General features: G+C 43.9%; 1 long non-coding RNA gene across 1 annotated transcript in view; it reads left to right on the forward strand.

Moving 5' to 3' along the window:
• The first annotated feature begins 1,563 nt into the window (after nucleotides 1-1,563).
• Nucleotides 1,564-15,827, forward strand: part of LOC119941602 — a 37,139-nt gene continuing 22,875 nt past the window's right edge. Inside the window, exon 1 of the long non-coding RNA XR_005455231.1 lies at nucleotides 1,564-1,907. This is a non-coding gene — a long non-coding RNA (uncharacterized LOC119941602). The remainder of the gene's footprint in view (nucleotides 1,908-15,827) is intronic.

The following is a 15,827-nucleotide window of genomic DNA, read 5'->3' on the forward strand; positions in this document are numbered from 1 at the left end:
ACAGGCCAGGAGAGAAAAAGGAGCATTTCTGAGGCCTCGGTCAGTAATACTGATTGTGGTATGACAGGCTGAATTCTGTCATATATTAAAAGAAGACCGGGGTGGGGGGTAGTGTCTATGGGTGTGTATGTGTGTGTGTATTGTGGGGGAAGCTTGCTCTCTTGCTCTCTATGAAATACAAACGACACTTTCATCATTCCACTGACATTTCTTGCCACTCCTTTCTCCAACTTCTTGGGTCATTTTCCCAATTACTCCAGCTGACCGTCTGAGAGGGGATTTGTAGTTTTTCTTCATAGGAGAAGCTTATTCAAGCCCGATGAAATGGTCAGATGAACTAAGACACACATTTCATTAGCTGGGCAACCCACTATTCATTCATTCATTCAGTTGTATTTACTGAGCACTTACTCTGTGCAGTGTACTGTACTAAGCACTTGGGAAGGTACAACAAAATAACAGAATAAATACGATTGAATGAATGAACAGTGACATTCCCTGCCCAAAATGAGCTCACAGTCTAGAGATAGCATTTGAAAGGTATTTTCACTTTTAATCCAGTTCAGCTAGCCTTTGGGTTAGTGTATTTGGAGACAGTAATAATAACAATAATAACGGTATTTGTTAAGCACTTACTATGTGCAAAGCACTGTTCTAAGCACTCTGGGGGATACAAGGTGATCAGGTTGTCCCACTTGGGGCTCACAGTCTTAATCCCCATTTTACAGATGAGGCAACTGAGGCACAGAGAAGTGAAGTGACTTGCCCAAAGTCACACAACCAATAAGTGGCAGAGTGGGATTAGAACCCATGACCTCTGTCTCCCAAGCCCATGCTCTTTCCACTGAGGCACGCTGCAGCCACTACGTCTAGGAGAAGAGGTGGTGAAGAAGTTTAGCCCTGATTGACATGGTACTTGTATTTGTGTGATGTGGCTTAATAATTGTGGTATTTTGTGCTTACTGTCTGCCAACCAATCAATGGTATTTGAGTGCTTACTATGAGCTGAGCACTGTGCTAACCACTTGGGAGAGTACAATACAACAGAATTAGCAGACACTTTCCCTGCCTACAGCCCTTTGCTATGTTCTGGGGTTGATACAATCTGATTAGACACAGTGTCTACCACACCTGGGGCTCACAGTTTAAGCAGATGAGAGAACAGAAATTTGATCCCCATTTTACAGATGAGGAAACTGAGGCACAGAGCTATTAAATGATTTGCCCAAGGTCAAGCAGCGGGCAAGTAGCAGAGCTGGGATTAGGATCCCAGTTTTCTGATGTTCAGTTGTGTTCCCCTTCTTTCTAGGCAAGGCTGTTTTCTAAACTTTCTGTTTTCTAAACTTTCTGGCTTGCTAAAATACCTTTGAAAAGGGAGGTAGGTCCATAAGGGTATGTGGATTTGTCTATGTAATAGTGGCAGGCTAGGGCTTCTGTTCCTTTAAGGGAGCCCAACTGAAAAAATCCAACTGTTCCCAACTGAAGCTCATTCCAGTGAATGTTGGGATGGTGACCGGGTGAGTGAGAGAGGCTTGAACCAAGAGGTGAAGCTGAAATGAGGTCTCAGTAGGGTGGATGTAGGGACTTTTGCCCAGTCATGCTCTGGGCTGTGAAGAAGAGTGATCTTCAACTTGAAAGTGGTTTCTCTCTACTCCAGGCCTGAAGTTTCTTCATTTGTCCTTCCCTAGAGTTAAATAACTTCTTGGTCTCTAGCCCGCACATGCAGCTGATGTAGAGATTAAATTAGCAGAGCCAGGGGAGCTATTTGACCGATTGCCTGATTGACTCACCAAAGAAATCTCCACAAGAAGTTTGTTTCTCTGAGCATTGCTTGGGCCTTGCCCATCCTGCCATAGTGGAGTTCCCTGCTTTGACGGCTCTACGTGGGGACCCAGTGGACTTCTCTGGTGAGTAAGACCTGGATTTCTGAATGGTGGAAAAGGGAGTGTGGGGTGACGGTGGAGAGGAGAAGGAAATTTTGTTGTCTTGGGTACGGTCCTGGGGGATAGGAATAACTTAAGTTTGGGTTTGTTGGCATGACTTTCAGGGATAGAAAACTTCTCAGATGAAAAGGGGGGAAGAACAATGATAGTGGATACTTGACTGCTCTCTTCTCCTGAGATGCTCCATGGAAGAAGTGGATAAAGGCTGATGCCAACAATTTCTTGTCTCCCTCTTGATTTCCCTCCCACCCAACCCCACGTTCCCTCTCTATTGGGCTTCTTTATGAACAGTACTGGATTGTAGCAGCTACTGAGCCATATGAGAGGGTGAGGGGGGTGAGGAATGACTGATGTGGAGGATGTGTATGTAGTTCTTCGAACTTGAGAGCCCTCCATATCATATATGCTTCTGCTCACCCTACTTTAGCAGCAAAGGGTGCCATGTTATGCTTCCAGGGTGCTGAGCCTGTTGCGAGTCTAAGGGGGGCAATACCCTCTAGCTGATTCTACTTTCCCCACCTTCAAACAGAGAGACTATTACTCTTCTTTCTCCCCACCCCCGCCCCTTCAAAGCCTTATTGAAGGCTCATCTCCTCCAAGAGGCCTTCCCTGACTAAGCCCTCTTTTCCTTTTTTTCCACTCTTGTCACCCTGACTTACTCTCTTCCATTCATTCCTCCCTCCAGCCTCAAAGCAATTATGTACATATCTGTAATATATTTATATTAATGTTGGTCTTCCCCTTTGGACTGTAAGCTGGTTGTCTCCCAAGCACTTAGTAGGCACCCAATAAATATGATTGTTAGTCAATGTCATCTGTAATATCTGCATTTTTTAACATTTAGATTTTAGATTTTTTTAAAAGGTATTAAGTACTTTGTGTCAAGAATTGTGCTAAACACTAGGGTAGATGCACGTTTATAAGGCAGGCACAGTCCCTTCAATCTAAATTGAAGGAGGAGGATTTAATCACAATTTTTACAGATGAGGAAATAGGGGCACAGTGAAGTGACTTGCCTAAGGTCATACAGCAAGCAATTGGGAGGGGGAGGATTAGAACCCAGGTCTTCTGATTCCCAGGCCCATGCTCTTTCTACTAAGCCATGCCGCTTCTCTTAGCATAAAATTTGGAAGTATACTTAAAGAAAAAAGAAGAGACGGCTATGAAGAATTCTCATACCTTTTATTATATGGTTGGATAGTGTTTTAATTTATTCTTTCCATCCTGAATTAGAGGAAGGTTTAATCTAGTAGCCTGAGAGGCCTTCCTTGACTAAGGCTTCATTTCTCCTCCCACTGCCTTTTTCATCATCTTTGCCCTTGGATTTACTCCCTTAATTCACTCCTCTATCAGCCTCTTAGCATCTACGCTTATATCCCTCTAGACTGTGAGCTTTCTGTGGGCAGGAAATGTTTCTACCAACTCTGATATTTTGTACCTTCCCAAGTGTTTAATATAGTGCTGTCGACACAGTGAGCGCTCAGTAAATATGATTGACAGGTGGGGACTCTTTAGAGTCAGTGACCTGAAGTTTAACTGGCAGATTGTGTTCGTGCTTGAAAGCTGGGTAAAATCTCCCAAGATCTCACCCTATCCACTGCAGGAAACAGATAATCAGCCTCCAGTTCTTCATCTGAGAGACACTGGCCGTCGTCTTAGCAGGCTCTCAGAGAGACTCGAAAAATACACAGTGACTCATCTGTGCTGAGGGAATATTGAAATTAACAACCAGGAGGTCAAGATAAAAAAAAAAAACCTTGCTTACAGAGAAAAACAAGCAGTGAGGCTTGGAAATGAGGACCAGCCCTACCCTACAGAGGGAATGTTTCTTTGGTGCTCACTTATAATATCAAACCTTTTGGGCAAAATGTGAGAAGATTTCATCATGTATTGTGTCAACTACTAGGAAACTTTGTCTATGGTCTGGGGTGTATTTTTCTAGGAATTTATGCCCAGTTATGCCTTTGGATACTTGGAGTGGAAAATAGCAATGAGAAGTGGGATTTTGGGTCTTGGATAAAAAAAACCTTGCTTACAGAGAAAAACAAGCAGTGAGGCTTGGAAATGAGGACCAGCCCTACCCTACAGAGGGAATGTTTCTTTGGTGCTCACTTATGGTATCAAACCTTTTGGGCAAAATGTGAGAAGATTTCATCATGTATTGTGTCAACTACTAGGAAACTTTGTCTATGGTCTGGGGTGTATTTTTCTAGGAATTTATGCCCAGTTTTGCCTTTGGATACTTGGAGTGGAAAATACCAATGTGGAGTAGGATTTTGGGTCTTAGTGTTCGACTGGATCATAGTAAGGTGTGAAGTCAGAATAGGTCAATAGCCTTAAGAAGAGTTGTGTAAATGTATAGACAAGAAGTCCACAATACTTTCTTAGAGAAATTAAAGTTAAGGTAATTAGAGGGAGAAGAGCTAAGGTAAATTCTTAGATGATTCTTATCCGTTGAGAAGGATGAGAAGCAGCATGGCCTAGTGGAAAGAGCATGGGCCTGGGAGCCGCTGAACTTTTCTGTGACTCAGTTTCCTCAACTGTAAAATGGGGATTAAATTCCTCTTCTCCCTTCTTTCAGATTGGAAACAGTCCCTGTCCCACATGGGGCTCCCAGTCTAAGTTGGAGGGAGAACAGGGACTGTGTTCAGCCTGATTAATTTGTATCTACCCCAGCGCTTAGAAGAGGGGACTGGAGTATCAGAGAAAGAAGAAGCTGCAGAAGGGAGTCAGATGCTTCCCATTGGAATCATGTTTTCATGGGAAGATAGCAAGTATTTAACAAATTAAATGAACAACCACCACATTGGTCCAATGGGCATGAGTATGTTTTAGCCTTTCTTCTTGAGAGACAGATGTGAAGGTCTTCCCTTGTGTTAGTCATGGTACAGGCCTCCGTTGGTACTCTAAATTAATCATTAAACCCAGTGATTTGCAGTTACCAGACATAGACCAGGTGGAGAAGTCAGTAGATATTGATCTTACAGTGATATTGCTCCTTTCGTCTAGACACCTTTATGAACGCCATTCTACAAACCACCTGGTCACTGACTCCAGCTCAGAAATGCAGCTCTCTCCCCTGAAAGGGAATTTGGAGGGAAATCCAGATGAATTGTAGGAATCTTGGGAAATTCAGAATGGAACTGAGATGGCAGAATGGATTTAGCATTTATGTGCTTCGTTTTTGCAGGAAGGAAGTTTTGTGGGGACTTGTTTAGGGTAATGGGAGACTATGTGCAAATATAAATGGCATATTTAGGTTGAGGAACACAGGGGGCTTGAGGAGAAATAGAGCATGGGCCTTGGAGTCAGAGGACCTGGGTTCTAATCCCAGCTCCACGACTTGTTTGCTGTGTGACCTTGGACAAGTCACTTAATTTTTCTGTGCCTCAGTTACCTCATCTGTAAAATGGGGATTGAGACTGTGAGCCCCACATGGGACATGGCCTGGGTCCAACTTGATTCACTTGTATCCACCCCAACACTTAACACAGTGCCTGGAACATAGTAAGCACTTAACTTTTTTTTTTTTTAAAGACTTAGAAATTGTCACAAGTCCCATGTGGCAGATGGACTGTGTCTGATCTGATGATTCTATATTTACCCCAGGGCTTACCGCAGCAACTGACATATCGCAAGGGCTAAAGTAAAATAATAATTGTATCTGTTAACACCAAAGATGTCAACAAGAGCAGAAGCAAAGCTGCTGTTTGTTCACTTAAGTACAGGGGAAAAAAAATTCTAGCCAGTATTTCTCTGGCTGATAGACTAACTGTGTGGGAGGCAATTTTTTCTCAGTTGGATAAGCAGTTCACTAGAGACTTTCTGACTGAGTCTTAATCCAGTTCCTGCTCCCTATATGTGTCAGAGAAACTCGGGTTTTCTGCTTCTTTTTTCGTAAAATGGTATTTGTGTTAACTGTGTGCCAGGCACTGTGCTAAGCGCTGGGGGAGGTACAAGGTAATCAAATTGGACACAGCCCCTGTCCCACATAAGGCTCACAGTCTTAATCACCATTTTACAGATGAGGTAACTGAGGCTGGAGAAGTTAAGTGATTGCCCAAGATCACACAGCAGATAAGTGAGAGAGCCGGAATTCGAACCCAGGTTCTCCGACTCCCAGGCCCATGTTCTCTTCCACTAGGCCACACGGCTTCATTTCCTTCAGCTGCCTAATGAAGGTGAAACAAACAGCTCCCATCTTTTGAAGCGCCTATAAATTCAGGTCTGGATCACACAGAGCAAAGGTTTGATAAACACACCCAAATGACGATAATAGTAATAATGATGTTGGTATTTGTTAAGTGCTTACTATGTGCAAAGCACTGTTCTAAATAACCACACCATTCTGTAGTTTGGGGGATACCTCTGCCTCACTAACCCCAGATACCTGAGCTGCACACGATTCAGCAGAAGGAAGAGTTAAGTTCCACACCTCTAACTTATCACAGGATATTTCCTGCGTCTAATGGAAACGAAAAACAAGACTAATTTTAAAACCTCCCAGCAGTAACAAGGCAGAAGCTCTGCCAGGCAGAGGCGAGGGAATCTTGAAGGAGCAGCGTATGGTTAGCATGAAGAGCACGAGGCTGGGAGTCAGAGGAGTTGGGTTCTAATCCTGAATTTGTCAGCCTGCTGTGTGACTTTGGGCAATTAAAGCAAGTCACTTTACTTCTCTGTGCCACAGTTTCCTCAGCCGGTAAATGGGGTTGCAATGCCTGCTTTATCTCCCTTACTTAGACTGTAAACCCCACTGTGGGATAGGGACTGGTTTTAACCTGCTTTTGCTTGAATCTATCCCAGGGCTTAGAACAATAATAATCTCTTATTTTGTAAGAGGTCGGGGCAGGTGGGGGGGGAGAGATTGTGTTTAGCCCCTAAAGGCTAGAGAAGCAGCCACTATTCAGTTTGAGCGAGTTCAAAACTTGGCCAATCCTGAGCTTCTATCACTAAATCATTTAGCTGCTGCGCTCACTGGACTCTGTTTGATAGAAGAAGAAAAGGAAAGTTTTCTGAGGACTCGGGCCATCCTAAAGACTTTTTGTTTGGCTTTAGGCATCCATTCTTTGGTGCTGCTGACATCCAGCCCAGAGTGACAAGAGCCTGGACTTTGTACACTGTAACTTCTGATTTAAAAAAATAAAAAGTGTGTACATGTGTATATATATATTATATATTCATTCATTCATTCAATCGTATTTATTGAGCACTTACTATGTGCAGAGCACTGTACTAAGCGCTTGGAAAGTATAAGTTGGTAACATATAGAGACGGTCCCTACCCAACAACGGGCTCACAGTCTAGAAGGGGGAGATAGACAACAATACAAAACTAAACATGTGGTCAGGTGTCAAGTCATCAGAATAAATAAAAGTAAAGCTAGAAGCACAGCATTGACAAAATAAATAGTAAATAGTAAATAGTAAATATGTACTATATATATGTATAATTTTAACTCCAGTGAAAGCTCTGACCTAATTGAGGCCGCTCATTTCTTTTTACGTCAAGGATGAGCAAAAATCTTGAGGATAAAGGCTGACTTTTTTTAGCAGCCTAAAAAACAAAGCAACAGGCTTCCTGGGTTCAGTTGTTTGTGACGTCTAGATCCGTCAAGGATTTTTTTTTTTTTAAAGTGGAGTCACTGTCCTAGCCTGAAGGCTTTGGAATAATGGTTGATCATGAGGATACATTATTGCCCCTTCCAAGCCTGATTCAAATAGTATTTTCCTTTTAGATTATAACCCCCTTCTAGGCCAGGGGTCTAGGTGTGAATAATTCTAGAAGTTGTATTTAATTGTGGTATTTAAGTGCTTCCTATGTGACAGGCACTGTACTGAGCGCTGGGGTGGATACAACCAAATGGGATTGGATACAGTGCTAAGTGCTGGGGGAGCTACAATAGGGGAAGCAGTGTGGCAAAGTGACACAGTACCCATCTAGGAGCAGGAGAACCAGGGTTCGAATCCACTCTGTGTCATTAACCAGCCATGTGAAAGTGGGTGAGACACTTAACTTCTCAATCCTTGTTCATCCCAGTGCTTAGAACAGTGCTTGGCACATAGTAAGCACTTAAAAAAAGGCATGTGTTAGCACTTACTGTATACCAGACACTGTACTAAGTGCTGGGATAGGTAGAAGTTAATCAGATTGGACACAGTCGATGTTCACAAGGGGCTCAAAGTCGTAATACTCATTTTACAGATGAAGTAACTGAGGCCCGGAGAAGTAAAGTGATTTGCCCAAGGTCACACAGACAACTGATAGAGCCAGGATTAGAACCTAGATCCTCCTGACTTGTAACCACTAGGCAACAGTGTTTCTCAATTGCCACAATTATTAATCGTTGTGGGAATAGAATGTCTGTTTATTGTTATAGCATACTCTCACAAGCACTTAATATGGTGCTCTGCACATGGTAAACGCTTAGTAAATATGATTGATCATTATTGATGTTCGGGTAAACAGCATTCCGGGCCTGGGTGATGAGGCCACTGTCAAGCCTGAGGCACTACACTTCCTTCATGGAGGAACCCAGCCTCTCCATAGATTGAAAGCCTCCGTGACTGACATCTACGTTGCCCATTTTCAGGTTTGGGAATAACAGGCAGGGCACGAGAGACCTGGTTTCTAAGTCCCCTTTTATTCAGCTGATTTTGCTATTCGATGGTAGTGGTGGTTCACTTTCACTTTCACTAAGCTGTGGCCATGACCTTCAGCCAACTGCTTAACTTGAGTGAATCAGTTTACTGCTCCACACAGTGGGGTGAAGAATACTCACTATCGGTTTCCCAGGGGCGCTGGGAGAATCGTGATTCTGTCTGATGACTTTCTCTTTAGGCGAAAAGCTCAGTGAAAATGTCTCAGGGAGGAGCTTTTGCAGATTTCTGCTTGCTTGGTGAAAACCCAGTTACCCACAGTGACTGCTAATCTTCACCCCAGCACAAAACAGGACATTGACTTCCTCCTGCCTCTTCCTAAATCAATCAGTCATTATTGAGCAACTACTGTGTGCAGAGCACTGTACCAAGTATTAGAGAGAGAACAATATGACAGAGTTGGTAGACACTTGAAGACTCTTCAATAGGAAGTTTCCAACTCCTGAAGCTATTTGATCAGTCAATGCTATTTATTGGGCTTTTACTGAGTGCAGAGCATTGTACCATGCAGTGTTGTCTAGTGGATAGAGCACAGGCCTGGGAGTAAGAAGGACCTGGGTTCTAATCCTGACTCTGCCCCTTGTCTGCTGTGACCTTGGGCAAGCCACTTCATTTCTCTGTGCCTCAGTTACCTAATCTATAAAAAGGGGTTAAGACTGTGAGTCCCATGTGGGATGTATGGACTGTGTCCAACCTCACTACTTTGTATCTACTCCAGTACTTAGAACAGTGCCTGGAACATAATAAGTGCTTAATAAATACCATGGGGAAAAAAATGGGAAGTTTCCAACTCCTGATGCTATTCAATCAACCAATGGTATTTATTGAGCCCTTTCTTTCATCCATTCATTCAATCGTGTTTATTGAGCTCTTACTGTGTGCAGAGCACTGCACTAAGCACTTGGAAAGTACAAGCAATAGAGACAATCCCTGCCCACACCGGGCTTACACTGTACCAAGTGCCTGGTAGAGTACATAGAGTCAAAAGACACAAACCTTGCTCTCCAGGAGCTTACAGCCATTTTCATATGGGGCACTACACAAGTTTCTCACCATTGCTCTTGAGTGATAGCTTTGCAACTGGTCCAGCACTGCTCTGGGAATCAGGATACTTGGGTTCTAGTTCAGGTTCTGCCTCTGACTGAAGTGGTTGGAGACCCCATGTGCCCATTGCAATGAGTAGCAACCCCCCCTCCGCCCCCCAATGCACTCCAGGTTCCAGCAGGAAAGTGACTGATAAAGACAAAGTGCTCCCAAAATCTCAGGAAAGGAACTTACCTTAGCCTAGTGGAAAAGCACAGACCTCGGAGTCAGGGAACCTGGGTTCTAATCCCAGCTCTGCCCCTTGTGTGTTGGGTGACCTTTAACAAGTCACTTAATTTATCTGTCTCAGTTTCCTCATCTGTAAAATGGGGATTCTGTATTTTTTCTCCCTCCATGTTAGGCCATAAGCCCCATGTGGGACTGAGATCATCTGACTTGATTATCTTCCATCTACTCCAGAGCTTGGCACATAGTAAGCACTTAACAAATACTCCAAGGGTTTTTACTATTGTCACTATAAATCAACATTTGAGAGATCTGCCTTCTAGACTGTGATAAGCAAGGACAATAGTACACTACAGATAATTTATAGCTCTTACTGACACTCATTTTATTCAGTCTTACAATGATCTTCACAGATGAGGCCTTGTTGGCCCTGTTGAGCTTGATCCTTTCCCCTTCCATTTCCCCTCCCTGCCTTTATGGCAGAAAATGCTCCAAGAGGCCTTTCCTGACTAAGCCCTCTTTTCCTTTTCTCCTACTCCATTCTGCATCACCCTGACTTCCTTTATTCACCCCCTCCCCACTAACCCGAAAGCATTGATGTACAAATCCATAATTTATTTACATAAATATCTGTGCCCCCCTCTAGAGTGTAAACTCGTGGGCAGGGAGGGTGTCTGTTATACTGTTGTCATCCTCTCCCGGGGCTTAGTACAGTGCCCTGCACAAATTAAGCACTCCATCAGTTTGGTTGAAAATGGGCCCAAATACACACAGCCCTGGTCCCCAAAACACCAGCATACATTTGTGTGAGGGAGGATAGAATTTTAAAGGCAAGAATCAGGGTCAGTGACTTCAGTCAAGATGAAACTCAAGGTCTGAGCAACAGGTTTAGGTCCTGATGGAGTCTCTGATCGGAAACAAGGGATGAACCTAGGTTCTGGATCCAGAAACCATGCAGAGGAGGTGATTCTGGTTGCTAGTGGCTTGCCCAGCTCAACTCACACTCTCACAATCCTGCCAGTTCCCTGGCAGGGCGCAGAGAGCCAAGAGTAGGCAAGCAAGGATGCAGCACACAGCAAAGTGTGCATGCAGTCTTCATCTGTGCATGCAGTCTTCATCCACATCAGCCATGCAGAACGGGGACTAGAACCCAGGGCCTCTGATTTTGAACGAACAAGCCTCAGGACTATCAGGTCTAGTAGGGTTTGAGGGGAAAGGGAGTTACACTTGATCTTAGACAGACTTTCAGACTCTTAGGGGAGAAAAGAAAATGATTTTTCTCTCAAACATCTCTGCCTCTTTTTCTTCTTTAAGTCTCTAGCATTCATTCACAGTACCCCAGTAAGCTTCTCTTCTTTGACCAGTCCGAAGTTGCTGGATCACCTCAGCAAGATGATGTCAGGTGGCCTCAGAGGAATCGGGCAACTTGGTGTAATAAAGTGTGAGCTTTCTGTGGGCGAGTTAACCCTTTGCCTCCTGACGCACCATCGCCTCTGAGTCACCTATTAGCAGCAGGACGTCGTCGGAAGGTTAACTGATGCCGTCAGCCTGTAAGCCACAGTGGGCGATGTCTGAACCTCTGAGGATCACAGGAAGTTAAAAGATTATAAGCCGCGATCACTAATGCCCAATTATAAGTGGATTGAAAAACAGTGCAGTTTTAGTTGAATCGTGCAATTAAGCTGTTGACACACAAGTAAATCCCCCAGCTGGTCTGAAAGTACCCATCTTATGGAAAAGGTGAAAAACATCTCATTTAAATGCAAAACCTTTACGGTGCTTAGTGCTGATCTCCAGCCAAGGAGGGCACAGTACTTTTTAGAGGTCGAATAGGGCATGAAAACACACAGATTTCAACGCAGGCTAAGACACCACACTATAAATCATTTCTCTCTCTTCTCTCCCCCTCCCCACACCTCCTAGGGATTTTATTTTCAGCAAATCCGGGTAGGCCAACATGACTCCCACTGGCCTGTCTGTTTGGATGCAAATGATGTCAACTGGACTCACATCCTTCAGTTCACTTTCAGACCCTCAGTTCCGAGTGCAAAGGAAGTGCAAAAAAAACAAGAGGCAACAACAAAAAACCCATGCACTTCAGAAGCAGGCTAGCTCTGCTAGGAAACAGTCGCACAAAATCCCAGCACGCTCTGATTCATTCTTTCTTCTGGTTGGTCCACTCTCTCACCGCTGACATCATCCTGTTGCTGGGTGGAAAACTTCAGCCCTGAGTTGATTCTGAATTCAGCGCACCAGGAAGAAGCTGAGCAGTGCATGGAAATCAAGATTACAGAGCCATTGGAGCTGGATCTTGTTTTTTCTTGTCATAGACCCATTTTATGGCTTTCAAAAATCGTAGCTGATTCTTTTTTTAATCCAGTAAATGCTTTTGCATTAAGATCTCCCCCCCATATCCACACACCCCAAGGTACCAAAGAACCCCCCAAAGATCCTTAAGCATTTTCCTCCCTATTTTTCTTTGAGCTCAGAATGGCGGTATTTTTCATATTGATATAGTCCCTCCAGAGACAGGCTTTGTTTGCTGATTGCTTTGCATTTCCTTTCCCTAACAGAGCTAAAATATGTTACTGCTATGTTGCTGTATGAAGAGCACTGCACTAAGCACTTGGAAAGTACAATTCAGCAGAGACAATCCCTGCCCACATGGGGCTTACTTTTCAATCTGTGAGGTGGGTTCCCTGTTTAATTAGGTGAAGGTTACTGCACCCTCTGTCTTGAAATAATTGGCAGAATTGAGGGGCTCCCCCTAAGTCAGCCAACTACCGCTACCCCAGCAATCTTTTCTCTAGTCCAAAATATATTTTTTGAAAGCACTCTGCTTCTGAAGATATTATCATGTTTCAAGTGCAGCATGGTTTAGTGGATAGAGCACAGGCCTGGGAGAAGGAGCTGGTTTTTAATCCTGGCTCTGCCACATATCTTCTGGGTGACCTTGGACAAGTCACTTAACTTCTCTGTGCCTGTTACCTCATCTATTAAAAATGGGGATTAAAAGTGTGAGCCCAGTGTGGGACAGGGTTTGTGTCCAACCTGACTAACTTGCATCTGCCCCAGCGCTTAGAACAGTACCCGGCATATAGTATTAACAAATACCAAAATTATTATTAATAGGGGGTCCTTTTGTGGGACCCAGATGCCCTGAGATCCTTTGCATATTTTAGAGACCTGCTAGTTTTCAAATATTTCTCTCAGTTGGTATGACCCCTTAGTCCCAAAAAAGGAAGATAACAATTGAGATGCAAATTTACATATTGCATAAGAGTTCTGTAAGGGGCAAGATTATCCAGGAGCAGTTTTATTTTAATTTTTAATGACATGACTTTATTTCTTAAAATAGAAATAGCAGGCTTAGTAACCAGCTTAGTAACTTAGATGCTAGAAACAATTCAGCAATAACATTTAAAGCTTCTCCTCACCTCTGAAAGCAAACACCAGCTGAAAAATCCCGAGTTCCTAAGGGTTATAGGTATATGAGAAAGGTGAAGTGTAAAATGGAGAAATTATCTGGTGATTTACAGACTGATCAACAAGCTATATCCAACAGTAAACCCCTCTACCTCTCTTTTCACATCAGAGAAGTTTTTAGGGGGGCTTGTTACCCATTAATCACTCACGCAATGGTATTTATAAAGTGCTTGTGTGCAGAATAGCTTGGGAGAGAATAATAAAATAGAGTTTCTAGAATCAATCCCTGCCCACAAGGAGCTTGCAGCCTAGAGGGGGAAACAGGCATTAAAATAAACTGTGGATAGGGAAAAGGGAGAGAATAAGGGTATTTCCATCAGTCCTGTGGGAATGACAGTGGGGTGGATATCAAATGCTTAAGGGATAAAGATCCAAGTGCATATGTAAGGAAGAAGGGAGCGTGGAATAGGGAAAATAGGGGTTTAGTCTGGGGAGGCCCCTTGGAGATGTGAATTCAGGAGGGGTTTAGAGGTGGGGAGAGTGGTGATATGTCAGATGAAGGGGTAGGGAACTCCAGGCCAGAGGGAAGACTTGGGCAAGGGGATTGGAGGTGGAGGGAGATCGAGATACAAAGAGTAAATGGAAGTTGAGGGAGTGAAGTGTGCGATCTGGGTTGTAGTAGCGAATTGGCAAGGTTAATTCATTCAGTTGTATTTATTGAGTGCTTACTGTGTGCAGAGCACTGTACTAAGCTCTTGGGAGAGTACAAACAGTAAATAGACACATTCTCTGCCCATGAGCTTAAGGTCTAGAGTTAAGGTAGGAGGGCTATGGAGTCCCTGGTAGGGAGTTACTGTTTGGCCAGGTTACTCCCTTAGATGATAATAATAATAATTACGGTATTTAAGCACTATGTGCCAAGTGCTGTTCTAAGCGTTGGGGTAGATACAAGCTGATCAGGTTGGGCTGCAGGTACTCTCCAGGTAGGCCCCTGACTGGTCGCTATCTGGTGGATCGGGAGATGGAGTTTGGCCAAGAAGCCTTCTGGGTAGCCCTTGGGGCAAGTGACCTGAATCTCCGGAGAGCCTTAAGCTCTCCCTGGTCTCCCTAATGCCCTCAAGGTTGTGTCCGGGGAGCTTTCGTCACAGAGGTAAAGTTGCAAGAAAGCCCCAGGCAGTCTGAGCCTCAGTCCAAATGTCTTGAACCCAGACCCTTTCCAAGCTCACCTCATTCCCTCAGCCCCCTTAAACCCCCTGCCCCCCAGGGATGGAACCAGCTGCCAGAGGACATTTGGTTTGCTGTTTCTGAGTCCCAGTTGGGAAACAGATAGATTTCACTCTGCCTCCCCTCTCCCCTTGACTTTTCCTGCACAGATAAAAACTAACTCATTAATTTTCTCTTCCTGTGATATTTTAAGGTGAGAGATGTGATGGCAGACTTGGAAATTTCACCATAGTAGGGTGGGAAGGTGTCAGAATAACATTCTTAGCATTCTCAGGGAATTAATATCTAGGACTTATATAGTACATTTCTTTCCAAGAGTTCAAAGTACACAACCAAATCTGTTGCCCCATTGATATCCACAAAATCTCTGATTGGTAGGCAGTGTTATCACCCCCCTTTTACAGAAGGCAAAACTGAGGCCAAGAAAGTTGGGAGTCTTTTTTAAGGTATCTAAGTGCTTATAATAATAATAATAATAATGGCATTTATTAAGCACTACATGCAAAGCACTGTTCTAAGCACTGGGGAGGTTACAAGGTGATTAGGTTGTCTCGCGTGGGGCTCACAGTCTTCATCCCCATTTTACAGATGAGGGAACTGAGACACAGAGAAGTTAAGTGACTTGCCCAAAGTCACACAGCTGACAAGTGGCAGAGCCGGGAGTTGAACCCATGATCTCTGACTCCAAAGTCCGTGCTCATTCCACTGAGCCACGCTGCTTCTCTATTATTATGAATCAAGCACTGTACTAAGCGCTGGGGTAGCTACAAGATAATCGAATTGGACATAGTCCCTGTCCCACAAAGGGCTCTCAGTTTTAATCCCTATTTTACCGATGAGCTGAGGCACAGAGATGTTAAGTGGCTTGCCCAAGGTCACACAGCAGACAAGTGAGAGTGCCAGGATAAGAACCCAGGTCCTTCCAACTCCCAAGCCCTTGCTCTATCCATTAGGTCATGCTGCTCTCCAGATTAAGTGACTTGCCCACAGTCACAAAGCTAAAGACACAAGAGAAACAGAAGGCCCAGTTTTTCTATTGAGCAGGCAGTAGCAGATGCCCAATCAATCAACCAGTTTTGAGCACTTACTTTGTGCAGAGCACTATATCTACCACCTGAGAGAGTACAACAGAATTAGTAGACACAATTCCTGTCCTCAAACAGCTTGATTTAGGGGCAAACAGGAAGTGGATCTCTGAGAGAGCAGGGCTAATGGAGATGAGGCTTCTGGAAAGCATATCAAACAAAAATTCTCTGAGAATATTATAGAAAATAATAATGAAAGGAAGAATGAAAGTGCTAGGTTTGGG

This window comes from Tachyglossus aculeatus, chromosome 20 (genome assembly GCF_015852505.1).
Source record: "Tachyglossus aculeatus isolate mTacAcu1 chromosome 20, mTacAcu1.pri, whole genome shotgun sequence".
In the NCBI taxonomy this organism is placed as follows: domain Eukaryota; kingdom Metazoa; phylum Chordata; class Mammalia; order Monotremata; family Tachyglossidae; genus Tachyglossus; species Tachyglossus aculeatus.